General features: G+C 36.5%; 1 long non-coding RNA gene across 1 annotated transcript in view; it reads left to right on the plus strand.

Moving 5' to 3' along the window:
• Positions 1-22,944, plus strand: part of LOC105739573 — a 44,550-nt gene that overhangs the window by 16,174 nt on the left and 5,432 nt on the right. Inside the window, exon 2 of the long non-coding RNA XR_004029369.1 lies at positions 10,822-10,910. This is a non-coding gene — a long non-coding RNA (uncharacterized LOC105739573). The remainder of the gene's footprint in view (positions 1-10,821; positions 10,911-22,944) is intronic.

Raw genomic sequence — 22,944 nt, forward strand, 5'->3', positions numbered from 1 at the left:
CTACCAAGATTGAACCAAGAAGAGAGAGAAAACTTAAACATACCAATAATGGATAACAAGATTGAATCTGTAATAAAAAGTCTCCCAATAAAGACAGGTCCAGAACTAGAGAGCTTCAATGCTGTCTACCAAACTTTTAAAGAACAAATACCAATTCTTCTCAAACTATTCCAAAAATTTGAAGTGGAGAGAATTCTTCCAAACTCATTCTATGAGGTCAGCATAACCATGATACCAAAACCAGATGAGGACACAACAAAACAAGAAAACTACAGACCAATACCCCTGATGAATATACATGTAAAAATCCTCAACAACAGACTAGTAAACTGAATCAAACAGCACATAAAAAGATCAAACACCATGATGTAGCAGGATTTATCCCAGGGATGCAAGGATGGTTCAACATACACAAATCAATAAACATGATCCATTAAAATATCAGAATGAAGAACAAAAACCATATATCATCTCATTAGATGCCAAAAGAGCATTTAATAAAATTCAACATTTCTTCATGATAAAAACTCTCAATAAACTAGATAATAGAAGGAAAATACCTCAATACAATCAAGGCCATATGTGACAAACCCACAGCTAACAACATACTGGACAGGGAACAACTGGAACAAGACAAGCCACTTTTACCACTCTTATTCAGTATAGTACTAGAAGTTCTAGCCAGAACAATTAGACAAGAGGCAGAAATTAAAGGCATCCAGATTGGAAAGGAAGAAGTCATATTGCCTGTGTTTGCAGATACCATGATCTTATATATAGAAAATCCTAAAGACTGTACCAAAAAACTCTTAGAATTGATAAACAAATTCAGTAAAGTTGCAGGGTACAAAATCAACATATAAAAATCAGTAGTGTTTCACACAGAAACAACTAACTAGCTGACAAATGAAGAGAGTAATTTCATTTCCAATTGCTACAAATACAAATTACCTAGAAATAAATTTAACCAAGGAAGTGAAAGATTTCTGCAAGGAAAACTATAAAACACAGATGAAAGAAATTAAAAAAGTGCACGCAAAAAAGGAAAGACATGCCAAATCATCCCAAATTCATAGACTGGAAAAATTAATATGTTAAAATGACCATACTATCCAAAGTGATCTATATATTTAATGCAATCCCTATCAAAAGATCAATGATAGTCTTCAAAGAAATATAAAAAAATCTTAACATTTGTATGGAACCACAAAATACCCTGAATAGCCATAGCAATCCTAAGCAAAAATAACAAAGCTGAAGGCATCACATTACCAGACTTCAAAATATACTATAAAGCTATAGTAACAAAAGCAACATAGTACTGGCATTAAAAACAGACACATAGACCAATGAAACAGAACCCAGAACCCTGAAATTAATTGACATATCCACAGTCAACTGATTTTTGACAAAGGTGCCAAGAACATTCATTGGGAAAAAGACACTCTTTCAATAAATGGTGCTGGAAAAACTGGATATCCATATGCAGAAGAATAAAATCAGATCCCCTTCTCTCACTATATACAAAAACCAACTCAAAATGGGTTAAGAGCTAAATGTAAAACTTGAAACTATATAACTACTAGAAGAAAACATAGGGGAAATGCTTCAGGATGCTTGTCTGGGAAAATATTTTGTGAATAAGACCTTTAAAGCACAAGGGACAAAAGCAAAAGTAAACAAATGGAATTGTCTCAAACTAAGAGGCTTCTGCACAGCAAAGTATACAATCAACAGAGTGAAGAGACAACCTACAGAATGGGAGAATATTTTTTCAAACTATTCATCTCACAGGAGGTTGAAATTCAGAATATGCAAGAAACTCAAAGATCTCAATGGCAAACAAAAAACCTCCAATTAAAACATGGGCAAACTATCTGAATAGATAATTTTCAAAAGAAGATAGGCAAATGACCAACACATATATGAAAAAGTATTCAACACCACTAATCATCACGGAAACAAAACCCGAACTACAATGAGATATCATCTCATCCTAGGTAGGATGACTGTTATCAAAAAGACAAAAAATGACAAATGCCAGCCAGGATGTGGAGGAAAGGGATCTCTTACACAATGTTGGTGGGAATGTAAACTAGTACAGCCACTATGGAGAACAGTATGGAGGTTCTTCTAATAACTCAAAATAGGACTACTATATGATTCAGCAAGCCCACAACTGGGCGTTTATCGAAAGGAAAGACAATTATTATATTGAAAAGACATCTGCACCATCATGTTTATTGTAGCACTATTCACAATAGCCAAGATATAAAGTCAATCCAAGTGTCCAACTACAGATGAATAAATTAAGAAAATGTGGTATATACACAATGGAATACTATTCAGCCTTTAAAAAGAATAAAATCTTGTCATGCATGGCAACATGGCTGGAACTGGAGGACATCATATTAAGTGAAATAAGCCAGAAACAGAAAGTTAAACATCACATGATCTCATTTCTATGTGGGAACAACAAAAAAAGTTCTTCTTGGAAGTAAAAAGTAGAAGATAGGTTACTAGAAGCTGAGAAGTGTAGGGGAAAGGGGGAGATAAGAAGATATTTGTTAAAGTATACAAAATTACAGCTAGACAAAAGGAATAAGTTTTAGTGTTTGATAGCACTGTAGCATGATTATAATTAACCATAATATATATTTAGAAATAGCTAGAAGAGAGAATATTAACTGTTTCCAACACAAAGAAGTGATAAATGTTTGAGATGATGGATATGCTAATTGCCCTGATCTGATCACTAAACATTGTATATATCAAAACATCAATATGTGCACCACAAATATGTACAATTCTTATATGTCAATTAAAAACATAAATTAATTAAAAAATAAAAAAACTAGTTAGTGTTGAGAAGGATGAAGACCATATGTAATTCTCACATATTGATGGTGGAAATACAAAATGGAACAGTTATTTTGGAATACAGTTTAGCAGTTCTTTATAAAGTCAAACATATATTTACCATATGCCCCAGTCATCCATCTCCTAGGTATTCATCCAAGATAAATGAAAGCATATTTTTGTACAACAATTTGTTCCAGAAGCTTCATTCTAGCCACAAACTGGAAACAACTCAAATGTCTTATAGATGATGAATGGATAAACAAACTGTGGTACATCCATACAATGGAATACTATTCAGTAACAAAAAAAGAACAAAATACTGGTACACACAACAACATGGATAAATTTCATTTCTGTTAAGTGAAAGAAGCCAGACATAAAAGATACATACTGTATAATTATTTTATGTGAAATTCTAGAAAGGGTGTAAGCATAGTGAGAGAAAGCAGGTCTGTGGTTGCTCACAGCCAGGAAAGAAGGGGTTATCTATAAAGCACACAAATGAACTTTGGGGGGTGATGGAAATATCCTATACCTTGGTTGTTGTGGTGACTGCACAGCTACATACATTGATCAAAGCTCACCAGACTGTATACCTAAAGTTGGTCAACTTTAGCCTATATAAATTGTACCTCAGTAAAGCTGATATTAAAAATCAATCGCATGGCTATAGAGCAGTGTGAATGTACTTGATGCCACTTAACTGTACAATTAAAATGAATAAAATGGTAAATTTTATGTCATGTATATTTTATCTCAATTAAAATACATGGATAATATCCCTCCCTAAAAATGAGAGTGAAAAAGGCAAATAATGTCTTAGAATTGTTATGGGCCCTCTGAAGGTGTGTCAGGGGCCTCCAGGGTTCCCTGTACCACACTTTGAAAACTGTTACTCTTTTGTAACTAAGAATGAATAATCATATACATCACACACACACATACACACGTGCACACTCATACACACGTTTATAGTGGTAAAAATTATCAACAATCTTCAGTTTAGGAATGTAGTGTTTCAAATGTTTGCTTATAAGTATCCTGTTTGCTTGTTGAGCCCAATTGACTTGTACTAATAGTATTTCAGAACCCATCTGTTTGGGTATTTGTGATTCTGTGTATAAATATATAGAGAGTCCAACCTGGATGACAGGAACATGACTCCCTTCTTGCTGACTAGTAATGGTGCTGGAACCGCTATCCCCGCATCACTCCTTACCTGTTAGTGAAATTTGGGATTTCTTCAGCCCCAAGCTACTACTGGGGTTCCCCTGGCCAGGGTTGGAGGTAAGAACCTGATGAAAATAGGGACTTGGGATATGAGTAGGTAGGTGTGAAAAACTTTTCTTTTATGAAATGCAGGGATTAGTGCAACATTTTGTTTCACCCTATTGCTTCTGTGTTTTGGATGAAGTCCTGTCTTGTTCTCTCCTGTTTCCCCATATCCTCCTATATTTGTTAGACCTCTTACAATTCAAACTAGCTTACTTAAAGACAAGATAATTTGTTTGTTCACATTCCTTGAAAAGTCTAGGTATAAAAAGTAGAGGAGCTAACTTCAGACACGTTTAGATGTTATCAGGACATTTTCTCTCTTTGTCTCTAAACTCTACTTCTCTGTGTTGGCATCATTTCTAGTTAAACTGGTCCTTTCTGTGTGATGAAAAATAAGGCTAGCTGAATGCATAGTCATTGTGGAAGGAAAGAAACCTGCTTTTTTGCCAGTGATTAAATCAGTCCCAGATTAAATGATGCCAACTGGCCAACCAGGGTCACATGCCAGTTTCTAAGTGGAAAAGGAGAGTCCTTGACTGGAAACCCCTCCAGAATACATGGAAAGGTGTAGGAGAATTGGAGAAGGGATTCAGGGAAGACAGCAAGGGAAAAATTTGTCCTGCAATTCTTGTTTCTAAGTGAAATCAAGGACCTTTTGAAGTTTTCTAAATGTCTTTGCGATTTTTAAATTTTCATTGTCAATTCGAATTAATTTGCTATAATAATTAATTGCTTTGAAGGAAACTGAGAAATAGATTCCAAACTGTAGATAAGATACAGGCTTTTAGAAATGTCACTCTTCAACTGACCTAGTATTCTTCAACCCCAGCTAATCATGGCTGCATGCTGTTTAGCTTCATGATCAATGTATATAGCTGTCTGTTTCTGTCTTGATCATTTCTGAAGCTGCTGTTCCCTTATGTTTTCTCAACACAGAGGCTACTATGCCTTTTTTTATTGAGGGGGAAGCTGAGACTCAGTGAAGTCAAATAATTTGTCCAAGGTCTCCATTAGTAAGTGATATTATAGAACTGAATCCTTTTCACCGCAAGCTAATTTTCCTTCCACCATAGGTTCTACCTTCCAATTAAACCTCTTGCTAGCCAAATATGTTCTAAATTTGTTTATCATTTTCCAAATATTTATTGACAGGCACTATTCTGGACACTGAGGGAGGATACACAATGAAGAAAATAGACAAGTTCTTGTTCTCATGGTGTGAATGCCCTAGTAGAAGGGCAGAAAATAAGCAAATAAATATATATGATGTCACATGGCAACAGTACTGGCAAGAAGAGGATGGGAAAAGTGTGCTTTTTAAGTAAGATGATTAAAGATGACGTCTTTGAGGTTACGCTTGACCAGAGCCCTCAGTGAAGCCAGGAAGCATGGCAGGGGGATAATGAAGGAAGGGCATCCCAGACAGGAGAACTGGAGGACAAAGACTCTGGGTGTGAAAGTCTTTGGCATATTTACAGGGAACAGGATAGAGGTGGGGGGACCTGGAACTGATAAGGGGTTGGGGTGGAAGCAGCAGGAGATTAAATCAGAGAGGTAGCCAAAGGAGGTTTTATCCAGAAAGACCAGAGAGATGGCAAATATTCAACTGTGTGTTCTCATTCTCTGGAAGAAGAAAACATTATATCATTTTACAGTGCTTACCTTGAGAATATGAAAAAAGAGAATCTTTTATCATTTCAGTCATCTATAAGTGAATATTCAAATTTATATGTTCAATCATTTAGTGGTTCATTCTTACAGTCAACATTTACTAGGCACCCACTCTACCCAAGATACTCAGCCGGATGTTAGAGCTATGAAAAAGGAAAAGGGATACCATTTTCTATCCTCCAGAACCAGATGTGAGTATGTTGTATACAACTGGAGGATGATCAGGTTGACAAGAGCATCTTGTATTACTGTCCACACATTTTTTACCCCCCAAAATGTGTGGTTTCCAGAAGAACTAGCTGGAAGCCTGCCATTTTCTGACATGTTGCTACAAATTTTTAAATTAAATGTTTTACTAGAAATGGATTCAGTGCGGTAATGGATCTGTCTGACTACTGTTTCAGAAGGGTTTAAAAGCATTTAATTTCCATGTCATGGAAAAGTGAATGATGTCATGCACTCCAGGGAGCAGTCCATTTCATAATTTAAAGTGGAACCAACAAAACACGACTCAAAAGGGAAATGAAGGTGACAAGGTACAGAATAACATGAACCAGTGTAGCTGCACCTGTCATGACCCTTCCCAGGGTTAACCTGGCGGAGAACAGAGTTTAAGGGAAATGAATCAGAGAACCAAGCTACATTCCATCTTCCTCAGAGAGAAAAGAGTGTAAATCAGGAAGAAATAAAGTTAATGTGATATGCAGCACACATTTTTAGCGTTGGTTTCCTCCACACTGAAATGAGGAAAACAGAGCATAAGGAAAGCCACGTAAGGGGACTGCATAATGAGCTGTGGGATTCCAGAGGATGTAGATCTCCATGAGCCCTCTGACTCCACACTTGAACTCTGAGGCCAACTGGCACCCTCCCTCCGTCTCCACACTGCCTGAGGCTCTTTGCTGTGCCTGCCCTTCTGAACAACAGAGGAAACCCAGGGATACGCTCTTCCCAATACTCACTCCCCTGCCCTTCCAGCTCCTTCCACCTTATTTACATTTGTACTCGCGTATCTCATGTGGGTTGTGAAAGCTGGTAACGTTATGGCCACAGAGTGCTCTATTATATTTTCAAGGGCAGAAAAAGGCTGTATGTGAAACTGCCAAATCAAATCCTTGCCAAAATGGTCCAAGCTAATGAGAAGGTTTGTAAATTACAGTTCAATGGATGAGATGTGGAGGACAAGGAATATCATGCCCACCCAGTAGATAGAATCACTGGGCATCACTAGCTTTTTTACTGGTATATATATACATACACACATATATATGTGTATATATATACATATATAAATATGTATGTATATATGTGTGTATATATATAATATACTGGCATATATAATATAATAATATGTAATATAATATTATATATAATATAAAATATGCAATATAATATATATAATATACTGGTATATGTAATATACTATACTGGTATATATAATATATATAGTATATATATAATATATTATATATATTTTATATGTAATATATAATATATATCTTTTTTGCACTATATATGTATTTTTTGCATGATCTTAGTCAAAATATTCAAAAATTTAAGCATTTGTAGAGTAAAGTTTCATCAATTCCTATACATTTAAGCTGGAACTAGATCAGGTGTTACTTAAACTGACAACTAATGCAATGTTTTATATAATACAGTTGATCAATTTCTGCTTAATGAAGGAATGTGTGTCTACAAAAATAAATAGATACATTTAGATTGCAGAACTAATAATTAAGGGCAACTTTACCATTTGAGTCTACTTCCTGCCCCACTTCATCCCCACAGTAAACTTTAGAATTTTCCACATATTCTGATATGATTTAATTTTAACCAGTCCTAACACTTATCAGCTCATTTCTAGACTGATTAATGGACATTGACCAATTTTAATTTCTAAATTGGTCTTTTCCCTGTTTCTTTAGATTTTGGAAGTTTTGTATGCATTTGCTTTGGAGCCAAACACGAGAAGAAATTTAAAAAATCACAGCTCTTTGAGTCTTTAAACATTTTTCAAGTTATAAAGTCATTTAGTTTCAGAGGCTTTTCCATTTTCTAGCTGAAAGCAATCAACTTTAAGAGTCCCTATATAAGAATTCCTAGAAGTGCCTGGTCAGAAAATTAAAGCAGAGGAATAATTAATTTCTTTGTTATAGTTTCCATAATCATTTAATCAGAAACAATGCAAAAAATTAATCCATTTCTTAAAATTTTTACATGACACTTTCTATGCATATTCATTAAAAAGTATAAAATATTTTTGTAATGGATCAAAATTTAACAAAATTTAATTTATTTTATTAAACCAAGTTTTTTCTTTAATAAAAACAATATGATAATTAAGAAAATAGAAAGCATTCAAGTTAAAATAAAGCCAATAATATTCCACACTATAACGCTTAAAACATCATTATGAAAATTTTGAAGATGTTAATTTTAGATGTAGGGAATGGTAATTGTTTGGGCTTTGCCTGCACATCAGTAGCAATGATAGTCAGATACAAATTTGGACTTTAACTTAATTCCTCTTTTCCTGCAGGTCCTTTCTCCTGTATAATTATACTCAATCATTAAAAAGAACTCAATATCTTAATAGATATGGAATTAATCTGTTGTATCTACAAGAAGCACATTCCCTATTTTCAAAAAGTTGGGTTGAAAAGAAAAGAACGCCTTTTGAATTATTTTGTAAAATGCAGTTAGTAAAAGCTTTAGTGTTGCCTTTTGTCTTTAATTTGTTTTGTTAGTTGTTTCTTTCTGTGGTATTCACTATGATGCATTTTGTGTTTCTGGAAACTAGTGGTAACAATGGAATAGACAAAAAGACAGGGAAGTAAAGAATGAAAGGAACAGAAGAAAAAAAGGAACTATGAGACTTTTTGTGTGATATGTTCTAGAGCTCAGTACAGAATACTGTGGAGTTTGGTTTTAGGTGGAGTTACCTCTGCCTATTGGAGTCAGGAATGGCATCCACATAAAAAAATGTATCTGAAAAATGTCCAAAGCAATCTACAGATTCAGTGAAATACCTATCAAAATCCCAATTTTCTGTTTTTACAGTAAAAGAAAAAAACAATTTCAAAATTCATATGGGACCACTGATGACCACCAATAGTTAAAGGAATCCCGAGAAAGAAGGACAAAGTTGGAGGCCTCACACTTCTTGATTTCAAATTACATTACAACGCTGCAGTAATTAAGAGTATATATTATCATAAAGATGGACATACTGCCCAGTGGAACAGAATGGAGAACCCAGAAATAAATTCACACATATATGGTCAACTGATCTTTGACAAGGGTGCCAAGAATACACAATGGAGAAAGGCTTTTCTCTTCAACAAATGGTACTGGGAAACATGCAAACGAATGAAATTGTACCTTTCTATTATATACAAACTAAACTCAAATATATTAGAAACTTAAACCTAAGACCCAAAACTGTAAATCTCCAAGAAAAACATAGGGAAAAACTTTATGACTTTGTCTTGGCAATGACTTCATGGATATAACATGAAAAACACTATCAACAAAAACAAAAACAATATGAGACTACATCTAACTAAAAAGCTCCTGTGCAGCAAAGGAAACAATCAATGGAGTGAAAAGGCAATTGATGAAATGAAAGAAATATCCATGAACCATCTATCTGATAAAGGACTAATCTCAAAATATATAAGGAACTTCTATAATTCAATAGCAAAAAACCACATGATCTGATTTAAAAATGAGCTAAGATTTTGAATAGACATTTCTCCAAAGAAGATACAAATGGCCAACAAATATAAGAAAAAATGCTCAATGTTACAGATCATTTGGAAAATGCAAATAAAAACCACCATGAGATTTTACTTCACACCTGTCCAGATGGGTATCATCAAAAACAACAACAACAACAGAAAAACAAAAGACAAAATATGTTGACGAGGATGTGGAGAAATAGGAACGGTGGCACACTGTTGGTGGAAATGCAAAATAGTGAAGCTGCTACAGAAAATACTATGAAGGTTCCTCAAAAAATTAAAAATGGAACTTCCATATATATGATCCAGCTATCCCACTTTTGGATATTTATCCAAAAGAGTTGAAACCAGGATCTTAAAGAGATATCAGCACTCTTACATTCATTGCAGCACTATTCGCAATAGTCAAGATGTAGAAATAACCTAAATGTCCATTGACAGATGAATAGATACAGAATATGTGATATATACATTGAAATATTATCAGCCTTAAAAAGGAAGGACATTATATAATATGCAACGACATGATGAATCTGGAGGACATCAAGCTAAGTGAAATAAGCCAGTCACAGAAAGACCAATACTGCATTATTCCACTTATATGAAGTATCCAAAATAGTCAGATTCATAGAATCAAAGAATGAAACGGTGTTTGCCAGGGAATAGCAGGAGGGAGGACTATAGAGTTATGAATCAACAGGCATAAGGCTCCAGTCAAGCAAGATGAACGAGCTCTAGAGATTTGCTGTACAACATTTTACCTAGAGTCAACAATACTGTATTGTCCATTTAAAAATTTGTTAAGCAGTAAGTCTCATGTTAAGTGTTTTTACCACAATAAAATAAAATAGCAAAATAAAATGTACCTGAGATGAGACTTGCAGTCCTGTGTGAGGGACAGGAGTGTGCCCACAGAGGAGAGTGAAGATGGAGAGAATGTTACAGACAGGCCACAGCCTGCTTTGGGACCTAGAAGTGAGTAAACAGGCCCCCTACAGGATGTGCAGACAGTTGGGCCTGGGGAGAGAGTGCCAGGGATGCTCTGAGGGCCATTGGGAGGTGAGGCTGTAAGGCAAGCTGTGGCAGACCATCACAAGCCCTTTATAGACCTGCAAGAGACTTCCAGGTTTATGGTTTGCCTGACATGAGGGGCTGCTGAAGAGTTTTGTGCAAGACATGTGATGAAGTATTTGTGACATGATAAAATGTCGTTTCAGCCATCTTAAAACCACTCAAAGCTGACAATCTCCTCTCCTGCCTCCCGCAGCTTCCATTACCATGGCAGAGATGGCAGACGTGTCTGAGGTGGTATAGAGTACTGAAGCAAGGCTGTCTTGAAGAAGAGGAGACAATTCAGTAAGTATGTTAGTCAGCATAAGCTAGGTTATGATGTGGTAACAAACAATGCTTACATTTCAGTGGCTTAGCACAACAGGAGGGTATTTCTCACTCTTTCTGGATGCCCTACACAAGACAGCGGGAGGTGGGGTGGGTCTGTTCTGCAGTGTCACTCAGGGACCCAGACTCTGCCATCTTTTGACTGCACTATCTCCAACACACGACCTTTTTAGTCACCACATCAGGGGAGAGACAACTGCAAGGGTTTGCAGTGGCTCCTTTATGCTTCACAGTGGAAGTAATACATGCCATTTCTTCTTGTAGTCACAGCCAATTCCGTGGCTTTGCCTAACCACAGGAGGCTGGAAAACGGGGTGGGGGGGAAGCAGATGGGTGCTTGGTGACACCACAGTCTCTGCCATGGTAATTTCAGGCAGCTAGATGTAAGCCACAGGAGGCAGGAGAGGAGACCGTCAGCTTTGAGTGGTTTTAAGATGGCAGAAACGACAGGCCACAGAGACTGAGGCAATTTCATGGGAGTGAGAAAGGAGTGGCACAGGGTGATTGCTGGGTACTCACTGGTGGCAGCATACTCAGTAAGCAAAACTGGCAGAGTAGGTGTGGGGTAGAGATAAGGCTCATCTTGACCAGCACTGCTATCTGCGAAGCCTAATTAAACATGTCCACGGCCAGTCGTGGTGGCTCATGCCTGTAATCCCAGCACTTTAGGAGGCCAAGGCAGGCGGATCACGAGGTCAGGAGATCTAGACCATCCTGGCTAACACAGTAAAACCCCGTCTGTATTAAAATTAAAAAATTAGCCAGGCGTGGTGGCATATGCATGTAGTCCCAGCCACTTGGGAGGCTGAGGCAGGAGAATCACTTGAACCCAGGAGGCGGAGGTTGCAGTGAGCTGAGATCATGCCACTACACTCCAGCCTGGGCGACAGAGCGAGGCTCCGTCTCAAAAACAAAACAAACCAAAACAAGACCACAACAACAACAAAAACCCCAAAAACATGTCCACTAGGAACTGCAAATCAGGAGTGCAAAATAGAGTCAGGCCTAGCTATTGATATTTGGACATCATCACCCAGTTACAGGCAGAGGTTGAAAACATGTAGGTGAATGAGTCTCCCAAAGGAGAGAATATATAATAAAATTAGGTGAGAGTTTAAAAAGTTGAATTGCTCATGCAGTCTGGATCCAGAGTCATCGCACCCAGATGGATTTGAGATATGGAGGGTCAGAAGGTCAGCTTCCACAAGTCTATAATTAACTGGGTTTTGACGTATGCTTGCAGAGGCTAGAGACACACTGAGAGATTTATCGAGTGCAATATTTATTTGACATCCAAAGAAATAAGACAAGCCTTCTTATGAACTCTTGCAGAGATTTACTTTAGATAGCGAAGAAAAGCTTGACACTACAGATTATTAGACACCACAAGAGTTTATTAAGTAAAGTGGGTGGAAGCATTGATTCTACATCTTAAATATATCTCTTTCGTCCAGGGGTTGTCAAACTGTGTTTCTTAGAGGGGCCTCAGGGGCTGCTGAAGCATGCCAGGAGCTGGTGCAGAGCAGAGTGACTCACATCTTCCACCTCTCCCTCCATCAGCTCTGCAGTTACTGGTTTTATATTGTAATGTTTCACATAATATTTCATTGGAGAAAAAATTCTGCACCACAAAAACAAAAAGTTTCCTTTCCATCTCCAATGTTAAAAAGCCTTAGGCCTTCATCATTTCCTGCTTGGATCGTTGTATTTTTCTTCCCCAGGGGGTCTGTCTTGCTGCCTCTGGTCTTGTCCCTTTGTCATCCACCCTCCGCATGGTTCCCAAAGTGATCATTCTCCAACACAAATCCAAATCTGATGTTGGCTTCTGGGGCATTTATTGACTTCCTATCACCGATTGTAGAAAGTTATACTCTAAAGAATGGCCCCGAGAAAGCATTTCATGATTTGGCCTTCACTTGCCTTTCTCCAGCCCCCTTTTCAGGATGTCCCCTTTTGTTCCTTGTGCCTCAGCCATAAACAACAACTGGTGCTTGCAGTGCCCTGAAGGTGTAAAAGGCCTTTGGTTTAGTGAATCCAACTTCTCAGCTGCAGCTTCAGCATAATGTCATCTTAGAAGACTCTCCAGCTTCCACTAGTTCAGTTAGAAGTCCTCCTCTGGGGCTCCTGTCGTGAAGAATGTGTACCCCTCTGACAGCACATTGCCCACAGTCTTGTGTTAATTGATATTTAGTTTATCTCCCTACTGGATAATCAGCAATTGCCTTCAGGAAAGGGACTGGCTCATCAGCTCTGTCTCCTCAGACATTGGCTCTGCACTTGACCCTCTACCATGTTGTTAAACAAGAAATGAGTGTCCTCCTTTCTGGAAATCATTAAAATAATAGATTTTTATCTGCTTTATTCATTTGAAAAGCTTTGGTCTATGAATATAGACTATATGGCTCCTTAAGATTTTTGTCTATATTATTTTTGATTTTTTTGTTTTTTAACACCTTTAGAATTTCACAGCCTTTATAAATATAATACTTAAAAGTAACATTTCAGAGTATTTGGATATACTTTTTGACTAAAACATAAAATGTGAAATATGAAGTATAGTAAAGATATAAAACAATAATTTGGATAAAAATTCTCTCTTTCATGGAAAACACCACTGCATTATTCCTGTTTCAAATGTCCTAAAGCATTACATTTTTTTTTGCAGCAACTCCACTACACATTTGTTCATGGTGTTCACTTCCTACAAGATACAGTCAAAACTCCTTAGCCTGATTTCCAGAGCCTCTGTAATCTGACCCAAATGACTTTCTCAACCACATTACACACTAATCTTTCACATATTTTTTTTGCTTTATTTAAACCTTTTCCCCTCATATTTCTATTTACTCTTCTTGGCCTTTGGTGAATGCTTTCAATCAGAGGATTTATACCTTCGGATTTCTGGAAAAGTCTCTACCATTATATTTTAGCATATTGTTTATTTGCTGTTTGTTTATTTATGTCTTTAGAATTTCTCTGAGGCAGATACTAGAGCATTTATGATTCCTAACTTCTGTTTTATATCCTCCATTCCTTTATTTTTGTCCTCCATATCACGGAGATGTTCTGTTCCATCTTCTAACTCATCTTCAAGCATGATTTGTCTTGTATAATCCATTTGCTTAAATTCCTAAAGAGATTTAATGACTGTACTTACACTTGACTTTTAAGATCCTGTTTCATAACTTTCTGTTTTTATTTTACAGATGCCATTTCTTCCTTTATATTTTAAACACTGTAAACATACTTATTGTCAGCTCTCTTTCATGTTCTATTCTTGTTCATTCCTCATGTCCTGTAAGCTGTCTTTCATGATGCTAAGTGTCCTATTTTTTAAAATTCTGTTTTATTTTGCATATGAGTTTACTTCAGAAGGAAGTATCTTTTCTAGAGATCCAGATAACCACCTGGGGTGGTTTCCACTGGTGTTCCTGTCAGCACCTTCAAGACACACTGATTCTGAATTATTTTTTGTGTTAGTTTTTCAGCCTGGAATTCTGAGTCTATTCCCACTCCCACATGTTGTTCAGTCTTGGGGTTCTCATATCTCTAGAAGACTCCTATTTTACCCACAGAGTGGGGCTATTGGCTCATTTCCAGCAGTTATCTTGGGTATGCAGGCAGAGATGATCTGGTTCCTTCAAGGTTAGTGCAGTGCTTTCTAGGGTTCTGATTCTGCACAGGAAGCCCAGTTCCTATTCCTTCTATAAACACATTTTCCTGGCCAGCTTCTGGCCTTGAATAGCCATGAAAATCCCAGGCTTTGAGACCTGTAATCTCCCTTAGTTCTAGATACATTGTCATGTTGGCTCTATGCTCTAGCATTTGGAGATTTCCTTTCTTGCTTTTGTGTTCTGCTATATATTTAATATGTAAAAAAATGCTTTTAATCTCTATATATAAATGTCTGGAAACGTTGTGTTCAATTCCACCTTATCCTGTTATTTCTTGACTGTCTGAATATGTAGTGTTTATTTCTCTCGTTTTCTCCATTTTGAATAATCTCCCAAATGCTCTCTGCCTTTTGCAAATTCACTCATTCTTCCAGGACTTGAGGAGTCACTGAAGGTAATGCTTTTTTCCTCCAGGGACCAAATTAACCCCTAGGAAGGGTCTTCTATGAACTCCTTTGACATCCATTTGATACTTAATCATTTTCTGTTATAATTACTATATGGCTATTATTTGTTTTCTTGTGAAATTATAAACTCTTTGAAATTTGGGGCCATTTCTTAAGCTTCTTGAATTTCTTCACCTGGTCTCACAACAAATTCTTCCTAATGGAAGAAAAACAGAAAAGAAAGACACACTAGGATAGAATAATTTAAAATGTTTTAGATTTTATTTACGAGGGTCCAAGCACCCAGGAAAACAAGATTTGTTTAAATTTTGCTTACTTATTTTATTCAGGATTCATGAATTTATAAGGCCAGAGAGATTTCATATAAGATCCTAGGTTACTAAAGGAAAACTGAAAGATTTTATATCAAGCAATATAAAATTAATATGACAGATGCAACCTTAGAAAATGTGTTTCCTGAGATTCCTAAATTAGCTACTTTTGTGGGTGTCTGCCTAGTATTTGATCCTGAGTAAATGAATAAACAAACAGCTACTTCTGAGAGCTACTTTCACAGGGAAATGTTTCTGAGTTCCGGTTCATGGGAGTTTAGGAAGGTATGGGATGCAAATTACATTTCAACACTGAACCAGCCAATCAATCCTTGAACACTTTTGAAGTCTTTAGCTTTGCCTGTGAACATGGGAACACCCAAGGGCACCTTCAAATTAAAAATAAACATACGTTCTAAAAAGTCCTAGATGTGTAATTTGGTAGAAATTTAAGGGGTATCTTTTTATAGTAACAGAGTCTATAAAGAAAATACAATTCAGGTGAGGTTACGTCCTTTCCAGTCATAAAAATGTATGTAAATGACATTTAACTCGAAATTCGAGTATTTTGGGCATATCATTCCCGCTCCCTGCCCCAATCCCATAATTTCTTGGTAAAAACTCATAGTGCATTTTTTTTCAGTTTCAGCCAGATTTTTATATCTATTGGATGGATATTACATTAATAAAAAAATAGCTAACACTTATTATATGATTGTCTTATACCAAGCTATGTTCTTATAATTATCTAATATGTTGATATGATTTGGCTCTGTGGCTCCACCCAAATCTCATCTTTAATTGTAATCCCCACATGTTGTGGGAGGAACCTGGTGGGAGGTGATTGGATTATGGAAGCGGTTTCCCCATGCTGTTCTTGTGATAGTCAGGGAGTTCTTACCAGATCTGATGGTTTTAGAAGTGGCAATTTCCCCTGCACACTCTCTCTCTCCTGCCACCATGTAAAACATGCCTTGCTTCTCCCTCCCCTTCCGCCATGATTGTAAGTTTCCTGAGGCCTCCCCAGCCATGTTGAACTGTGAGTCAATTAAACCTCTTTCCTTCATGCATTACCCAGTCTCAGGTATTCTTTATAACTGTGAAAATGTACTAATACACAGATAACCCTGTGGTGTTGCTGCTATTATTATTCTCCCTTTGCAGATGGGGAAAACTGAGATAAAAGAGAGTTAATTAATTTACCAAAGTCAAAAGAGTAGTCTTAAACTACTGTGAAATTTATGTAGGCCTCCTTTTTTTTTTCTTCAAAACCTTTAATGTGCTAATACACATTTTTGTGTTTTTTTTTAAATTATACTTTAAGTTCTGGGATACATGTGCAGAACGTGTAGGTTTGTTACATAGGCATACACGTACCATGGTGGTTTGTTGCACCCATCAACCCATCATCTACATTAGGTATTTCTCTTAATGCTATCTCTCCCTTAGCCCCCCACCGCACCGACAGGCCCCGGTGTGTGATGTTCCCTTCTCTGTGTCCATGTGTTCTCATTGTTCAACTCCCACTTATGAGTGAGAACATGTGATGTTTGGTTTTCTGTTCCTGTGTTAGTTTGCTGAGAATGATGGTTTCCAGCTTCATCCACATCCCTGCAAAGGACATGAACTCATCCTTTTTTATGGCTGCATAGTATTCCATGATGTATATGTGCCACATTTTCTTAATCCAGTCTATCATTGTTGGACATTTGGGTTGGCTCCAAGTCTTTGCTATTGTGAATAGTGCTGCAATAAACATACGTGTGCATGTGTCTTTATAGCAGCTTGATTTATAATCCTTTGGGTATATACCCAGTAATGGGATTGCTGAGTCAAATGGTATTTCTAGTTCTAGATCCTTGAGGAACTGTCACACTGTCTTCCACAATGGTTGAACTAATTTACACTCCCACCAACAGCGTAAAAGCATTCCTATTTCTCCACATCCTCTCCAGCATCTGTTGTTTCCTGACTTTTTAATGATCACCATTCTAACTGGCATGAGATGGTATCTCATTGTGGTTTTGATTTGCATTTCTCTAATGACCAGTGATGATGAGCTCTTTGTCATATGTTTGTTGGCCACATAAATGTCTTCTTTTGAGAAGTGTCTGTTCATATCTTTTGCCTACTTTTTGATGAAGTTGTTTTTTCCTTGTAAAATTTTTTTTTTTTTTTTTTTTGAGACAGAGTCTTGCCCTGTCGCCCAGGCGGGAGTGCAGTGGCGCGATCTCGGCTCACTGCAAGCTCTGCCCACTGGGTTCACGCCATTCTCCTGCCTCAGCCTCCCAAGTAGCTGAGGATACAGGTGCTCGCCACTACACCCGGCTAATTTTTTGTATATTTAGTAGAGATGGGGTTTCACCATGTTAGCCAGGATGGTCTCGATCTCCTGACCTCGTGATCCACCCCCCTCGGCCTCCCAAAGTGCTGGGATTACAGGCGTGAGCCACCATGCCCGGTCAAATTTTTTAAGTTATTTGTAGATTGTGGATATTAGCCTTTTGTCAGATGGATAGATTGCAAAAATTTTCTCCCATTCTGTAGGTTGCCTGTTCACTCTGGTGATAGTTTCTTTTGCTGTGCAGAAGCTCTTTAGTTTAATTAGATACCATTTGTCAATTTTGGCTTTTGTTGTCTTTAGGCCTCCTTTCTATTCATGTTTCTACTTTAGAAGACATATATAGATATATATATATATGTCTTCTAAATATATATCTCTATAAATATGTCTTCTAAAGTAGAAACATGAATATATGTATCTAGAAACATATATGTCTTCAGAAGACAAATATATATGTATATGTCTTCTAAAGTGTGTGTATGTGTGTATGTTTATATATGCGTGTATATATACGTGTGTATATGCATTTGTCCAGAGTTCTTCTGGGGAATCTATATTTTATTGAGATGAGAAGGAAACATGGTAGTGTTGGTTAACTTATCACCACCTTGTTGCTGTCTAAACTCAACCACTTCCTATTGTGTCATGGTTTGATTATAAATTTCCTCTAAGCCTCTTTTTTCTGGACACTCACTCATCACCACTAATCCTACATACAAAAGGTTGAATACTGGCAACTCTGAAAGTTGACAATCTAATATGGATTAAATGTAAAAATAAAGCTAGTGACTCCAAAACCCACCACCAGCTGGTTCATCACACTTGTATATTTTTACACTTTCTCAGTCCACACTCTAACCCAACTCATCTTCTTGGAAGCCTGACACCTATTGTTGGCTATCTAGTGGCACACTGCGAAGGATCTGATGTGCCTGGAGCGCCTGTTTGCATTTTTTTTTTTTTTTTTTTTTTTTTTTTTTTTTTAGAGAGAGTGTTGTATACTTGAATCTTGACAAGCAAAAGAAAAAGAATGATGTTTGGAAACCATCACTTCTAAAAAGCTTGTGTTTTATTATTTAGAACAGACTTGTTTAAGGGAAAGATAAAATCAATATTTTTCCCCCTATTTTCAATAAGTGCCTAGATATTAGATTTTATGTTTGTTTGAAACAACGTTTTAAACTTCGGAGAATTTTGAGTAAGAAAATAAATAAATAAGTTGGATAGAAATAAACCTTTTAAAATTAAATTCTCTTCACTAAAGAATGTATTACTGGGAAAGATTTTAAAAACTTCACTAGAGGTCCTTCCAATTTTTTTCACCTGTTTCCTCAAGACGGGGTAGTCGAGGACAAATTGATTACTGTTTTAAGCTTCCTTCCAAATTTCCATTGCTGTTATTTATGATTCTATTCCAAATGTAAAATTTAGGCCTTTCCAATATTTGTTTTTAAAATGAAGAGACTTTCTGATTCCTATGAATAAAAATACTCCGTGCTGATGGAAAAATCAAGAATCTTGGTGCCAAAGTGCTTCATTCAAACTCTTAGACAATAAAATGGGCAAGACATTAAATTATAGCAAAGGTTCCAACCTTTTACTAAACTACACTCACCTTGAGGAGCTTATAAAAGTACAGATTTCTAAGTTTTCCCAGTCTACTCTTTCTTCCCATCCCAAGATTCTGAAATTAATTGGTTTGGGTGAGCTTGATCCAACACATTTTACTAAACATATATGTTTATTATATATAGTCTATATTATAAAATAAATATAATTATAACAGAATAAATATAGTATAAATTATATTTATTATATAATTATTTAAGGCTGAAGATCAGTGTCCACAAAGGCATTTCATTTAGTTGCTCTTTGCTAATGCCAGACAAATTAATGCAAAGTAAATGGTTGGATAAGAAGAAAGGAAAATGAGAAATAATATTCCTATTTATAATTTCTATGTATCTGTTTTCACAAAAATCACAAGTAGCTAAAGGTAGTCATTTTGCCTCAAATTGCCAATCAGGTTTAAGAAGCTTTTTGTCTGAATTTCCTAATTCTAAGTGAGAGACTGAAAATGCAAATGAACTATGACCAGACCACCTATGACAACAGAACTCTGACCCACAATCTCTGTGGCCACCAGCCCAGGAAGCAAAACTCCACTTCTGTAGCCTTCAGCCCAGAGTGGTCAGGACTTGGTCAATGACTGCAAGCTTTCTTTTTTTTTTTTTTTTTTTTTTGGCTTCTGCTTCCAACTCAAGACCAAGGAGAGAAAGCCAAATATGTTACCCTTCTCTAAACAATCACTTAGGATGCCCCACTTCTAGTTAGTGCACTTCCAGCTTCCCTAAAACCTTCCTTTTTTTTCTACTGTAAAACGTTCCCATTCCTATCTGTCTTTGAGTCTTTGTCAAATACAGGTGATGGTGGTTGACTCCCTTGCTATGGCAAGCTCTGAATCAATAGCTTCTGTTTGTTCTCATTTTGGTGGTGTTTATTTAGTTCCACGTAACTAAAAATGGGGAACATAAAAATGGGAAAAAATAAATTATCCTTGCACATACATGTAAGGTTATTTATACCAATTTATGCAATTTCAGAAAATGAGAGGAGAAAGCAGATACCATCACCAAGGCAAGTGTTCAAAAGGGCAATAATTACAGTGACAAGAGGAATCCCAATAACTTTTATTCTCAGCAAATATGGCTACACAGTCAAGAGTGTTGAGGACCCGAGAATGGGAAGTCACTGCTTTGGCTCCTGTGATTCCACCAATACTTGCCTGCATTCTCTTGAATCAATGAATCAGGCGTGGAAGACTAGAAGCAACAAAGAGAGGAGCAGGTAGTAGAGGGGGTAACTTTTAGAAGGCTGTAGAGTGGTCCCTTGATATCCACAGAGGATTGGTTCCAGGACCAACCACATATACCCAAATCCATGCATACTTAAGTCCTGCTACTGGGACTTCAGAATCCAGGTATATGAAAAGTCAAATGTGTATATGTGTGTGTATATAAGTGTATATGTACATACACACATATATGTATATATATACATACACACACATACGTGTGTATATATATGTATATACACAAAGACTTTTTCCAAACAAAAGCAGATCAAAAATACTGTATACATATACATATATGTATGTGTATATATATGTAGTATTTTTGATCTGCTTTTGTTTGTATACACATATATATATATGTGTATATATATGTAGTATTTTTGATCTGCTTTTGTTTGGAAAAACTCTGTGAATAAGTAGACCTGTGCAGTTCAAACCCATCTTATTCAAGAGTCAGCTGTAATTTCAATATTTTGTAACAGTTTAGTCACCAATATTGAAGTTGAGAGAAGGAAGTTCTCTCTTGTGGACAATATGGAATGCTCTAAAACTTGAATCCAAATGTACATTCTTGGCATCACTCAAATAATGTGAGTGTGTAATATTTATTATATATTCAAGAGGCAAAACCCAGTTCTTTACACTGTAGACCTGTTTTGTTGTTGTTTTAGTTTTGAGAAGCCAAGGTTTTAAGGCAATTTAGTTCTAAAAGCATTACTGAGTATTTACTATTTGCAATTCACTGCACTTGGTAATAAACTAGAGGGAGATGCAGAAACTCTCTTTTCTCCACCAATTCTTCGAAGGAAAAAACGTTTCCATTATCATTAGGTGACAATCTACACAGCTAATTATCCATATGAATTCACTGATAATTTACAGTTGCAATATGGTGTCATAAAAGGAATCATAAAACTTTGTGACTTTGTTTACTTTTTCTCTGTAAGATATGTGCTGCAAATGCAAACTAACATCAAATAAATCCTATCTTTATTCATGCATGATCTAATACTTTCCACAACTCTGATATTTAGGGTACTTCCATTATGACTAGTTAATTGCATAAATTCAATAATTAATTATATTCTAATGATCAAGAAGAATATCAAAAATAAAACTTGCAGACATTGGGGAGAAATAAAGGCATGTTAACACATTTTCTATATCAATCAGGTACTTTTGTGTAAATGTGTTATCAAGTGAACTGAAACATTAAATAGAGGAATTTGGTATCATTGTGGGAAAAATAACCTAATCAGTTTTCAAACTTGGCTGCCCTTTGGAGCCATTTGAGAAATTTTTGAAAAGCAAGACACAGGTATTCTAATTTACTTGGTCTGCAGTATGGCCCTTGCCAGGTGATACTAACATGTGGCATAGAGTGAGAACCATCGTTATATAATCTAGAATCTAGTTTATTACTCCTTCAGTATTATACTTCTCCTCAAGCTCTTGAGACTTTTCCTGATTTCATAGGTTTGTTGAGCAGTTTTTGTTGTTGTTATTGTTTGTTTTTTTAATGTTGACTTGTTTTCCCGAGTAGGTATTCTTCCTGGAAAGAGATAGTACTCACTGTAAATGATTAATTGACTTCCTAGTCAAATTAGTCCTTGATGAGTCTAAATAGTGGGTGGTGGACATATATCATCTCCCCAGTTTGATCAGCCTGGGATAGGCATGCCATCCATCCTTAAGAAAACAGACCTATAGAGCTAATAGGCCAATCTTAGAAACAAAAAAGGCAACAGTTATATCCAGGTCATTACAGCTTGTCAATTTGCTTCTCCCAAATTACTGCACTTCTTGTTTCTTCATTGGTTTACACACCTGTTTATTCATGTCCCTCGATCAGTTTTTCCTCAATCCTGGGTACACAACAGCATCACCTGGGGAGCATTTTAGATGCCTGATGCCTAATTACATCAGTCTCTGGGGGTAGGATCCAGTTATCAGTGTTCTTTAAAGCTCCTCAGAAGACACTGTGAACCATTGCCTTAGGCTGTAGTGCTCTCAATATTTACCTAAGACATTCATGAATCTGTATTTTCTTTAGTTGGTATGACGGAGCTACAGACCAGCTCTGACCCAAGCTAATTTATATAATGGCAGATGGATACTATTAAAATCCTAAAAAAAATTTAATAGAAGACTTTGGTAATGTACTTACAGAGCCCTTGTACTTTGGGCCAGGGGCTCTTGTAAGCACTGTACATAGATTGAATTATTTACTCTAGCCACATCTTACAGAGGAGAAAATTTCCCAATGTTACACACTTAGTGTTTGGGCCAAGATTCAAATGAGGCACTCTGGCTGCAGAGTCGCCAGTTAACCACAGGTGACCAGCAATGTGGCTGTTAAAACTACTAGATGTGATTAGATAGGTGATATCCTTACACTTCCA

The sequence above is a fragment of the Nomascus leucogenys genome, chromosome 3, assembly GCF_006542625.1.
Source record: "Nomascus leucogenys isolate Asia chromosome 3, Asia_NLE_v1, whole genome shotgun sequence".
Classification (NCBI taxonomy): Eukaryota; Metazoa; Chordata; class Mammalia; order Primates; family Hylobatidae; genus Nomascus; species Nomascus leucogenys.